This window comes from Triturus cristatus, chromosome 9, assembly GCF_964204655.1.
Source record: "Triturus cristatus chromosome 9, aTriCri1.1, whole genome shotgun sequence".
In the NCBI taxonomy this organism is placed as follows: domain Eukaryota; kingdom Metazoa; phylum Chordata; class Amphibia; order Caudata; family Salamandridae; genus Triturus; species Triturus cristatus.
In genome coordinates, this window is record NC_140592.1 from 90,928,867 (window position 1) to 90,941,098 (window position 12,232).

Sequence of the window (12,232 nt, forward strand, 5' to 3'; positions counted from 1 at the left end):
CGTGCTGGGGAGCTTTAAACATTCATATGGTAGCCTCTAGTCCTGTAATGAAGTGGCGATTCTCCAATTAACATCCAGAGAGAATGGCGATTCTCCAATTAACATACAGAGAGAATCTTGATTTCATTAAAGACAATGGAGGCCAACATTATCCCATCCACCACTCCCATTTGATTATCCTACATTTCTGTATTTGAAGTAGTTGTTTACTATGGTTTATTGTGATTATATCATTAACTTGGTGTTTTTCTAACACAGGTAAATATTACTTTAGAATGAATTTTTGGTGGTATCTCTTGGTTTCTTGTTTTTTTAGATAACTCTTTGCAGTTAGAAGATGTTCCAGTCCAGCCATAGAGCACCTTTTGTTTTTGTCGCAGCCTAACAGAGGACTATGCTTAGCGACGTGGAGTTATCTCCTATCTTGAAAGTTGTTAAAGTGGAATGTTTTGGTTATGATGTTTTTTATGTTCTTTAACCCCTTCAGTGCCCCGCCCTTTCCACGCCCTGTGCCGGGCGTTTCATTAGCGGGCGGGGTTCATGACGAGCTGGACTCGTCATGGGCACAGCGCAACCGCGGCCCATGACGAGTCCAGCTCGTCATGGGCACAGAAGGGGTTAAAGGGCTGCATGTTGGGACAGCAATAAAAGGTTATTGCATGATGTCAGCCTCCATTGTCTTTAACAAAATCAAGATTCTCTCTCTATGTTAATTGGAAAATCGAAATTCTCTGAAAGACCAAAGTTTTTTTTAGCTGGACCATCACTAGTGTGTGTTTGGTTACATTTTACGCCAAGTATATGTTTCATTATATGCATGCTATACTGTGTCAGTTTAACCTGACACAAACTTTTATGTACAGCTAATTTAGGACTTTTTCAATTTGTTTATAATTGAGGTGAACTGTAGTGCTCCAGCTGTTTTTAATCCCTTAACATTTTGCATGATAATTTTCTTCTTTTGTTCTTGAAAAACTCTCAGACCTTTTGTAAAGTACCATGTACCCTAGTTGATGAACTGCTAAATAATTAATTGAATAAATAGACATAAGCGTTTTCCCAATTTTCTGATGACAGGCCCAGCCTTGTAGATCCCAGACAAGGCAACAAACATCACCATGGAAAACAAGATTTTCATTATCAGAAACTAAATGTTGCACTTAGAGAAAATGTAAGAATTTAGCTGTGGATGGGGGCCTCGTGATAAACTCAAAGCTGCAGGGTTGAGAGGAAGCCCAGGCACCTCCATGTTACTTGGGAAACCCCAGCACCACGTGAGATTCCACAGCCAGCTCTGAAGTTTAGACATTCCCCAAGGAATGAGGAAGTTTAATTAAATGGAAGTAGGGGTGCGGCAGGCATGTCATGTTGATTTGAATAGCGCAGAAATCACCCGAGAGGGTATCCAGGCGCTTGGGCAGGCGTTGCAGCACTCAAAGAAGATCTTGAACATTTTCAACGAGGAAGTGAATAATCACGAGGCCGTTTTAAATGATTTTCTCGTGCAGCCTTTGGACGGCTCCAGGTGGGTCAAAGGTCAAGTGTCATTAAATCAGAGATGAGCTGTCTTTTGCAAACGCGGTGATCGTCCATGTTCAAATGTGTCTGAAAAATGTGGCAAATTCCTAACAAAGTTTATTGACTCTGGGATTCAGGTGAAGATAAAAGCAAACTGTGGCAAAGTCAGTTAAACGTCCAAGCAGCAAAAACAGCTACTAGCATCCTTTCTAAAGTTTTTAAATGTTTCAAAAAATGTATAACTAACATTTGAATCACACATGAACAGACTGACCCTTACTGTTAGGGTGCAACAGAAACCAGCATTTGGTTTGAGTGACAGAATTTTACTTAATGTTATATGAATAAGATTGAAATCACTCAGCCTTCTACTTTTGAAGTTGACAGCAGGCTCACATATCAGTGTATTTTTGACACCATCTAATACTATGCTATGCTATGTTACCAGGTTTTCACCTTTGGTGTACCTGTTTTATTTACTCTGAGGCTTTCTTGAGGCTGCACGACATGAGCATGGACCACAAAGCCAATAAGCAACCATATTTTTGAAAAAGAAATCAAACTCTATAAAGAATTTTGCTGTTGATGATCCACTATGGACGAAGTACATTTATATGCAGCGCATCATACTTATTGTAGCCTATGCAAACACACACAAGCAGTGCCTAAAAGGTTTACTGAATATTTAATAATGAAACAGAATATCCCAGCTTTAATTAATTTATTTTAATTTGATCCAGTTAACAAGAGTGGTGTATTTATATTCATGTTACAAAACAATCAAAACGTCTTTATTTGGTTTGAGCATTTTGATAAATGTATCACACAGTATTATGAGGGCAAATTCTGTCGCCAAGTAACCTGTGGGCATGTTCTAAATCCAATCTATTGAGTAGCATTGTTCCATAGCAGGGCATTCTGCCAAAAAAACATGTAAACATATAAATACTAATGATCCCCTGCGGCTATCTCATTAAACTTCGTGAACGAGGTAAAGGTGTGGCGCAACCGCCAGAGTGGCTGACTCCGGAGCGCGTGGCTCACGGTTCGATCACCGGCGGCAGCTCAGCTCAGCATCATGTGAATCTGGGCAATAGCTCACTAAGGGCCTCATGTAGGTAGCCCAATACCGGTCGGTAACGGCCGATTTTCGGTAAATATACCGTTACCGACCGGTATTTAGGCTGTTGAGATGTAGGGGGATAATTTCTGTATTCGGTAATTTACCGAATCGGTAAAATGACCGAATCGGTAATTTTACCGATTCGGTAAATACCGAATACAGAAATGAGATGTAGGGGGACTGTGTGGTGGGTGTGGGGATTCGTTATTTACCACCAACTAATAGTTAGTGGTAAATGACGAATATGTGTGAAAATGCATTTTTGTGCACTGTGAAGTGTGCAATGTGGCAGACATACATGCCCCTAGGGCATGTATGTGCGCCACATGTGCACACATGTACGAATCAGGGGTGCAACAGGGTGTCAATGTGACACCCTGCCACCCTTGAATGTGCTCCCCCCATTACCGAATCGGTATTTACCGATTCGGTAATGAGGCATACCTTCCCATTGATTCAATCAATGGGAAGGTATGCCTCATTACCGAATCGGTAAATACCGATTCGGTAATTACCGACTTACTCCGATTCGGTAACATTTACCGAATTATTACCTACATACACTTTACCGATTCTTAAATACCGAATCGGTACAATTCGGTATTTAAGAATCGGTAAAGTGTATGCCACCTACATATGGCCCTTAATCTCCCCAACAGCCCCCAGCGCCTTGAAACCCTTAAGGGGGTGATATGTTCGCGCTTTACAAATAGGAATTATTATTTATTTACGTTCAGAAAATACATTCTTGCAATAGACGGTTTCAACCCTGGCTTTACCGCCCTGTTTGCTTTCTGATGCCTCAGCAATGCTACATACATATTCTCAGGCATTTTCTGTGGGACTACTTTGGGACACTTAAATTCTTAGTATACATCAGTTAGGATAAATGTATTCCTTATGGTGTTTCTAAACCATAGCACAGCATTTCTTAGGGTCAGTGTTAATTTGGTTTTTGCATTTGTGATGAACGTTACTCAAGTTGTAGCTCAAAGTTTTAGGCTGACCACAATTGACTATTACACAAATATATTTCTGTAGCACATCCATGATTCGACATGGGCACAGCACCTAGGCGAGGGGCGAATATATGCTTTTTGAGTTACTAAGGGCTACTACATAAAAGAAGTGGAGCAAGTCCATCCAGGGCCTCATATCAATAAGTCAGCTTGGTATTTTGGTTTGTTACTGAGGCGTGATAGAAGCAGAGGAGAAGATATGGCTGTCGTCAGTGCATGGTCAGTTACAGAACTCACAGGAGTAGATCAGTGCACACAGAGAGCAGGTGCAAGGCGACCTGAGGTTGTAACCCACAGTAATGAACTATGGGGCATAAGTATAAGGATACGGCGCGGCGCTGCCGCAAATTTTGCAGCTCCGCACTGCATCATTTCCAAAATGCAGAGCTGCACCATATTTACACGAATACAGCGCACCTCTGTGTTTTCCCTATATCTGGTGCTAAAAATAGCTGCCTAGCGCCCACAGAGACATGCTTGCGCCATAGTGCAAGGGTGCCTGCATTGCAGGGATGGTTGTTTATGTGCAGGAAGGTGTCCCTTCCCGCACATAGACAATCAATAATGGTGATATGCTCTTTCTATGTGTGCTGCCTCAGGTTTACAGATCCTTGTAAATCTTGGGCAGCGTCAAAAAGCAATGGGTTTTGCGGTGAAACGTCCACAGCAACACCCACTGCACGCCCCTTTCACGCAGATACCTGTGCGAAAGGGTACCATATTTACAAAGCAGCTTTACGTCATACAAAGTGGCCTAACGCAGATTTGTAAATATGGTGCAGGGTATTGCGCCACTGGAACATCCAAAAAAGAGACATTCCGGTGGCGCAATCCTCTAGTACATATGCCCCTAAGTACTCAGAAGTGCTGATGCAATCTCATTACAAAAATCCATATGTAGCGCATGCGTAGAAACTGAAGAGCCCGGCATTGTCCTTTTTGTCAGAGACTAGTCTCGAACAAAGGGGTACTGGGTCTGTGTTCGTCTCATCTGTGTAAAGAGAGAGAGTGAGGGGTTATTTGGTTTCAGTTGGTGACTATTAATAATCGCATCGATTTACCAAACTCTTAGGGTGCGCAGAAGAGACCCCACACACCAGTATGAGCTGTTCTCTTTAAAAGGAGCCCCAACAGTTCAGGTTGCTGGTGCCATTTGGGGCAGGGACAAGTTTTAGTTGAATAGGGACGCCCCATGCCTGTATTAGAATACAGTAGCCCAGTCCATCATTTACTGTCCATCAACCCCTTTCTTTTTAGCATGAACATCAATGATATATTTAACATTCGTATGCATGCAACAGAGTTATCACCATAAAAATCACCCCAATGATCCTTTACATTGAAAACTTGATATCCTGGCCAGATCACCACCAATCCGGTAAGCCCCATTGAAACACACACATATTTAACAGTATTTTTATTACAACAATAGTACAAACACATAGGATTGACACAATTCTTGCACCAGTGAAAATACAGTGCCCTGGCTCTCTGAATTTAAAATTGGTGCAGTAATTATGAAGTGTGGCCTTCAGGATTGGGCACAACATGCACATTTTGAGTTTCCTGCACGAAAACCCACATGTGCTGGTATTTTCCAGGCATTTGTCACTTAAAATATCGATGCCAATATATACCTGAGTGTGGGCCTTTTAAATCTTGGTTGTCACCAGGTGGGTTAAACAGGGATTTGCTCAGGGGTCGGAATTTTCCAGCCACTTAAAATCAGAGTCGAGGTTGCATAATCAACTTTCTTATTGTTCATATATTTTGTGTGGCATAACAACTGCCCATCTGACAGCATCTAATATAAAAGAAGCGGTTGATTGTGTTACACTGCCTCCTCTAAGCATTGTACATCAAAACGGGGAGGATGGAGTGCTCTAAGCGACTTGTTGGAATCAAACGCATGACTTTTGGGTCACTGCTGATGCCAGAAGCACGTGGTAATTCATTGAACCATCTTGTCGATTTCTAGGAAAAAGGAATTTTCATGAGAGGTCCAAATGATATACTCACTGTAGGAGGGAGACATCCATGGAGAAATGTATGAGAGTCCATGACCAATACTGTTAATCTAAGAAGGAGGGAAACACCTTGTAAATAATACTTTGATCTGATTAATGCAAACAATTAAACATATAAAAATTAGAAGAACTAACAAAATGAATATACTTCCTAGCGACGAGCAACCACAGCTAAGAATTATTTCACATGACTTCTTTCCCATATGTGTTCTTTAATGTTCAACAAAATACACTGGGGCATATTACCAAGCCCCTATCGCCACCACAGCGTCACTTTTTGTGACGTTTTGGTGACGATAGGGTCAGCGCCCTATTACCAAGGCAGCGTTAAACCACATAACGTGGCTAAAAGCAAGGTTAAGTGGCTTAACGCTGCCTTGGTAATAGGGCCACTTTCATGCTAAAATTAGCGTGAAAGGAGCGTGCAGAGGGTATTGCGGTGGGCGTTCCACCGCAACACCCATTCACTTCGACGCTACCAGCTATTATCAAGAGAGGCAATATTAGGTGGCAGCGCCGAACTTAAGACCAGGAAAATCCTGGTTTTAAGGTGGCGGAACGAGGAGAAATGCTTCATTTCTCCTCGTATTTTGCTTTCTCCATGTGTGCTAACTTGTGCCGCACACATGGAAAAAGTAAAATGCCAAGGTTTGTTTATGTAAAGGAAGGTGTTCCTTCCTGTACATACACAACCCTTTTTAGGTCTCGCGAGCCAAAGGCTCGAAGAGACATTTTATATCTGGGCATTTCAAAGTGCTGCCGTGGCCTAAAGCTACAGTGCACGTGAACGTGCACGCGCGCAGCGCCGTGTGTCTTAACTCTGTAGCGATCGTAATCCGATCACTTTCACTTTCGCGGGCTCCTCTGTTGCTGGCATTCCCCCCTCCCTTCTCGCCCAGCCCTTCTTGTTTATATTTTGTTCTATGTACTGTGCCTTACGTCTTTACTTTCTAGCCTCTCCTCTTCTATCGTTCTTGTTTTTCAATAGCAGGCAGTCCACTTCTTTTATCATAAACTCGTACACATTTGGGCCACAAGTTACTTGAGTTTATTTAATCCTCTTCCCTGCCCCTGCATACAATACCAGAGTAAATATTCGGAATACTTGTCGAGCGGCTCAGCAATAACTAAATCCCAGAGTCTTGTAACAAACAATGCTAATGTTGCTTATGCACACATTCTGGCTAACTTCTTCGTGGTCATGACGAAAGATTATTATCTCGGTTTATAGATTAGGCGCTCCTGTTTTCGCTGTCCTGAGTTGGTACATGGATGAACCCGTGCTCCTTTTCCCAAGGTACATGGGTGTCAGGTTTTCTGCCAAAACGTCAGCGTTCCGGTCCATTATTCAGTGACCCGGACTAAAATGAAATATGACACACACGGTAAGTCCTTCTGGGGCTGGTTTCTGTGTTTGGAGCCGCAAGGGTTTCGGGTATTTTGTAGTTTGAAAGACATAACTTACAAGTGCATTTGGGGTTATTAATGACTTTAGAGGCCAGTTAGACACAATTGCAGCGTTGGCTGGAATTCAATGTGCGCGCTTTAACAGAGAATGCACCTCTAATCCTTTAAAACTCGCCGAAAAGCGCTTCAACGGGGTAGTAAGCGCTTTATAAATACAATTGCATATTCCACACTGAACATACTGCCGGACTGAAGCAGTAAAGTGCCTGATAGGATTGAAGAGGAGCTGTTTACCGCCCGCTGTTGTGACTGAGGGGTGTGTGCGTGTGGGGGCGGGGCAGTGATTTATCACTTGGGGGTGAACAGCATAACATCTGAACAACCCGGAGCAGCGATCTTACTACTGATTTCATGACAATCGGCAGGAAATCGGTGCAGTGATTTCATAAAAAGTCATGCGGGCGTGTGTATATGTTAGCAGTTTTTGTGCTGTTTCGCAGTGCTACAGAAGTCCCGTGGGGCGGAGTCCCTCTCTGCTGTGTTCCGCAGGGTGCCGCCTCATCAGGGTTTTAAGGCCCCCCAAGTCTTCCGTCTCCAGCATGAGGTCCCGCGCTGCACCCTGGTGGTGTCTGCCCATGTGCGTTTCTTGTAAGACCTGGGCGCTGTACCTCCCGATGCTCTCGGGTGCTCGCTCGTCACACCCGGTTTGTCAGAGGGTGGGTGGGGGTGATTTCATGAAACTCTAAACTGCGTGCGGTGTGATTGCTGGCGTTAATTGGTCATGGGGCTTCTCCAGCTCACAGGCTCAACGGCTACGACGATCGACCCCAAGGTTTGAACAAGCATTTGCAATGCAATAGGTCTCGTATTTATGCAGTTTGAGCTATTGGCATTGTAAATGACAATGCCCTTTATTTATGTTTTGGTTTTCAAAGCGTAAATAAAAGGCATTGTCATTTACAATGCCAATTGCTTAAACCCGCTTAAATGCGAGACCTATTGCATTGCAAATGCTTGTTTTAAAATGCCATTTTGTAACTTACATGTGTGCTGCATGAAGTAGCACACATATCGTGCAGCCTGGTGCTTCCGAAGTGGCGATGAGAGGAGTTAAGCCAAGGAGGCTAACGCCTTTCACCGCCACTTCCTAGATAATATACCCCAATGTCTTTGGACAAAGGGTAACACCCACAATATCTATAGATAAACTTGAATTTCCACATGAACACAAAACACAGACTAGGTAAATAAATCAATGGGAGGATTTATAGCTTAGTCATGCTTCCTGAATGCGGTAAGGAATTGTATATGAAATTAGAAGGAAAAAAAGTGCTACCACAGCAATGCTTCTGATTGCACCGGCAGAACACCGTCCCCCGTGAAGGGGGGTGCATAGCTGTCAAGGTACCACATCACATGTGACTTCTTTTGCTTGACCAGACGTTAAAGGAGACATCTTCATAATTACTTTAGTTTGCGAGGGTATGCCTACAATGTGAAAAGAAAAACGACACATTCAAGAATTCAGCGTGTATTGCAGGCTAAAATGCATGAACTTCCTGCTGTGTAACCTTTTATACGGGGCCACGTGCCAGCCCTGTAGGGTTTTGTGAATGTAGCCTGCACTCTGTCCTTCCAAATATGCCTCTCAGCTGAACCTCGTTTGGTGGGTGCCACCCACCTTGGGATCATTTTCACCAGTGCAATATGAAAGTTACTTCCCGTAGACCTCAACTGCCCTGCAAAATTTCTGTCACTCTCTAAAAATGCGTCCACCTACATTGACGTCTGTGGTTCAACGTCCTAATTGCACGCAGTACCAGAGTGCCACACCGATGCAACAATACACCATCCTAGCCAGTATTTGGTAGAGATAATCCCTGAAGTTAGAAGGACAGTGCCTTCATGAATGTGGCATCCCAAACCACTGGCAGTTCCAGCAAATTCCACACTCTACTTGACTGTAGGCTGTCATCCAAGGGCCTTGAATCCCTCACCTTAGTCATCTGCACTGTGATTGACTAATGACCATTACATGGTTTAGTGGTAAGCCACAAGTCCTGCAGTCCATGGAGACTTTTGGGGCGATAACCAATGAGTAGGGGTAAGCAGTCAAGGGGATAAGGATCACTGTGGTAATAAGAGCAAAGATGCAAGTCATCCTACAAAATGTCAACAAGAGATGTGAGAAATACTAAGAATAAAGATTAAAACTCTAATGACAAAATATAACAACATAATTGCAAACAAGCCGACACAGGTTGAACGTTGAGGGTCAGATGATCTAATGCCTTAAGGAGCACCCTCCTTTTGGGAGGTCCATCACTAGGCCCCCATCATCCCAACAGCACCAATGTACAGATGGAAATGATGGCTGTGTATACCGTAGTAAAGTATGAATCTGTGACATAGCGTAAGAGCATGACATGATCCTCCAAGGCACCAGGCCGAGGGATGCAATCAATCTCCTAGATACAGTTGCTTATGTAATAGCTTTCAGCAGGTCACTTACACCATCCTGTTTTCTCTTCCATTCCTTCTCGTGCTTTACCTGACATCCGTGCATGGTCCACATGCCCCAGTCTTAGACTTCTTATCCTGGCTTCTGGCCTAATCAGATCATTGACCTGGTCGTGGTGGTGAATCATCATATTCTTGTAAGCCCTAGTAGGCCAGGAAAGGGAGAGATATCCCCAGTGACAGATACCATGACTGGGTGACGAGGGACAGGAAACAGGGCTTCGCTCTGCTTTGACAGGCCCTGGGAAGAGAAACAGGGGTTCTCTGTGCATTGACGGGCACTGGGAAGAGAAACAGGGCTTCTCTGTGCAGTGACAGACACTGGGAAGAGAGACAGGGCTTCCCTGTGCATTGATATGCCCTGAGAAGGGAAAATGGCTTCTCTGTGCAGTGACAGGCATTAAGAAGCGAAACAGGGTTTCTCTGTCCATTGACAGACACCAGGAAGAGAAACAGAGTATCTCTATGAATTGACAGGCACCGGGGAGAGAAACCGGGCTTCTCAGTGCACTGACAGACACTGGGAAGAGAAACAGGGCTTCTCAGTGCATTGACAGGCACTGAGAAGAGAAACAGGGCTTCTCTGCACATTGAAGGGGACAGGGAAGAAAAAATAGGCTTCTCTGTGCATTGACAGTCTGTGAGAAGAGAAACAGGGCTTCTCTGTGCATTGACAGGCATTGGGAAGAGAACAGGGCTTCTCTGCGCATTGACGGGCACTGGCAAGACAGAAAAGGGTCTTCTCTGTGCAGAAACAGACACTGGGAGGAGAAATAGGGCTTTTCTGTGCATTGACATGCCCTAGGAGGAGAAACGGGGCTTCTCTGTGCACTGACAGTCTGTGAGAAGAGAAACAGGGCTTCTCTGTGCATTGACAGGCACTGGGAAGAGAAACAGGGCTTATTTGTGCATTGACAGGCACTGGGAAGAGAAACAGGGCTTATTTGTGCATTGACAGGCACTGGGACTAGAAGAACATGTAAAATAAGGAGGCCTTTGATATTTAGCAGCACGGAAAGTGTATGGACGTGAAGGAGGTAGGCTGGGCTTCACACCAGAATGCAAGGGGATCAGGAGGACTGGATGAGAAAGAACCTACTTCTCCCAAGAATGCCAACACTTGGATATACAGAAGCAGATGGTTCACCTTGCTCCCTTTAGATAGATAGATACTTTTTATTGCACGATTAATGAAATCATTGCAATGAGGCCACATATAAAAAGACAGTATAAAGTGCATATGTTTCAATATTATAAAAAAGTGTAAAAAGTTATTTCAGTCAGTTGTGTTTTTTTTAAAAAAAGTTTAAAAAACCGCTTAAGCAACTATAATCATGACGCCTTAAAAAAAGAAAAAAACTTGACACAGCATTATGAATTATAGTTCTGTGTGATGGTAGGAGTTCAAAACTGCCTTTTCTGCCATCAGATATTTCAAGAAGCGTGCTGCCAGCTGCACTGATTCGCCTTTCATGCACTCGACTAGGGGAGCTTGACATGTCCGTATATGTAAAATACGCCAGGTCGGGCGGAGCCTGTATATTCTCAGCGGACGCAGCGTCTCGCAGATGCACAGTATGTGAGTTAGTGATTCCTCTACTGCTCTGCATGTTCAACACTTAGTCGCTACAGACTCTTTGTACCCTCGCCTATATTTGTATGTCAACAGTGGGATCAATCCGAACCGCAGTTTCATTAATTGATGCTTAATTATTGGTTTTAAAGGAGAGGACAGGTAATGTTGCAAGGTCCCACTATTACAGAGGTTTGATGCCCAGCTTTCCTGACTTAAGTTTTTCAGTGTTTTCATATCACTTACGGCAGACAGTAACTTCGCCTGTTTTGTTAAAAGTCTTGCGGCCGCTGGAATGGGTAGGGGGGCTGACCATGTTTCCTTTGCTTCCAATACCTCGACACAATGGGCTAGAAATTGGCACCATGTTTGCCCTCGGGTGTTTATTATTGTCCAGATTTGTTTCTTTAGTGTGTTTTCCTGGGCTTGTTTAGCTTTTAGACAATACACTATAAATCTAGCTTCCAGGATCCACTTTTGAGATGGAAGGTTGAATTCCCTACAGATTTGCGCATGAGAGGTAGCGGGCTGTAGGACAAAGACTTTAGGAAAACAGACCGGCTGTGCTCTGTCCAGCCATGTTGTCATCTTGTCTTTGAAGGCTATTGCACCATGGGCTACAGATGGTAAAAATGTTGCCTCCATTATTCGTATTAAGGGAGTATTCTGGTCAACTTATGAGTTTCCTTGCTCTACAAAAAATGCCTTCCAAAGATTGAGATGTTCCTTGCATTGCAGTGATGTGAGCGGAGGGCCGTCCTTTATGGTCGATCCACACTCCTAAGTACTTGTAGGTGGTCACTATCTCAGTGGGTTTACATTCAATGTTCCATGCACCTTTCCTTTTTGTTTGTCGCGACATTATCATTGAATTTGTTTGCCGTGTTTATTTTTAAATTGCTCTCTCTGCAGTATAGAGACAGTGCGTTAACAGCCTCTGTAGACCAATCTGGGTTTGGTCGAGCAATATTATGGCGTCCGCATATTGGAGCGATTTAATTTTGGTTTCAGCTAGTTTGGGAGGAGATGCTCGTGCGTCAGCCAA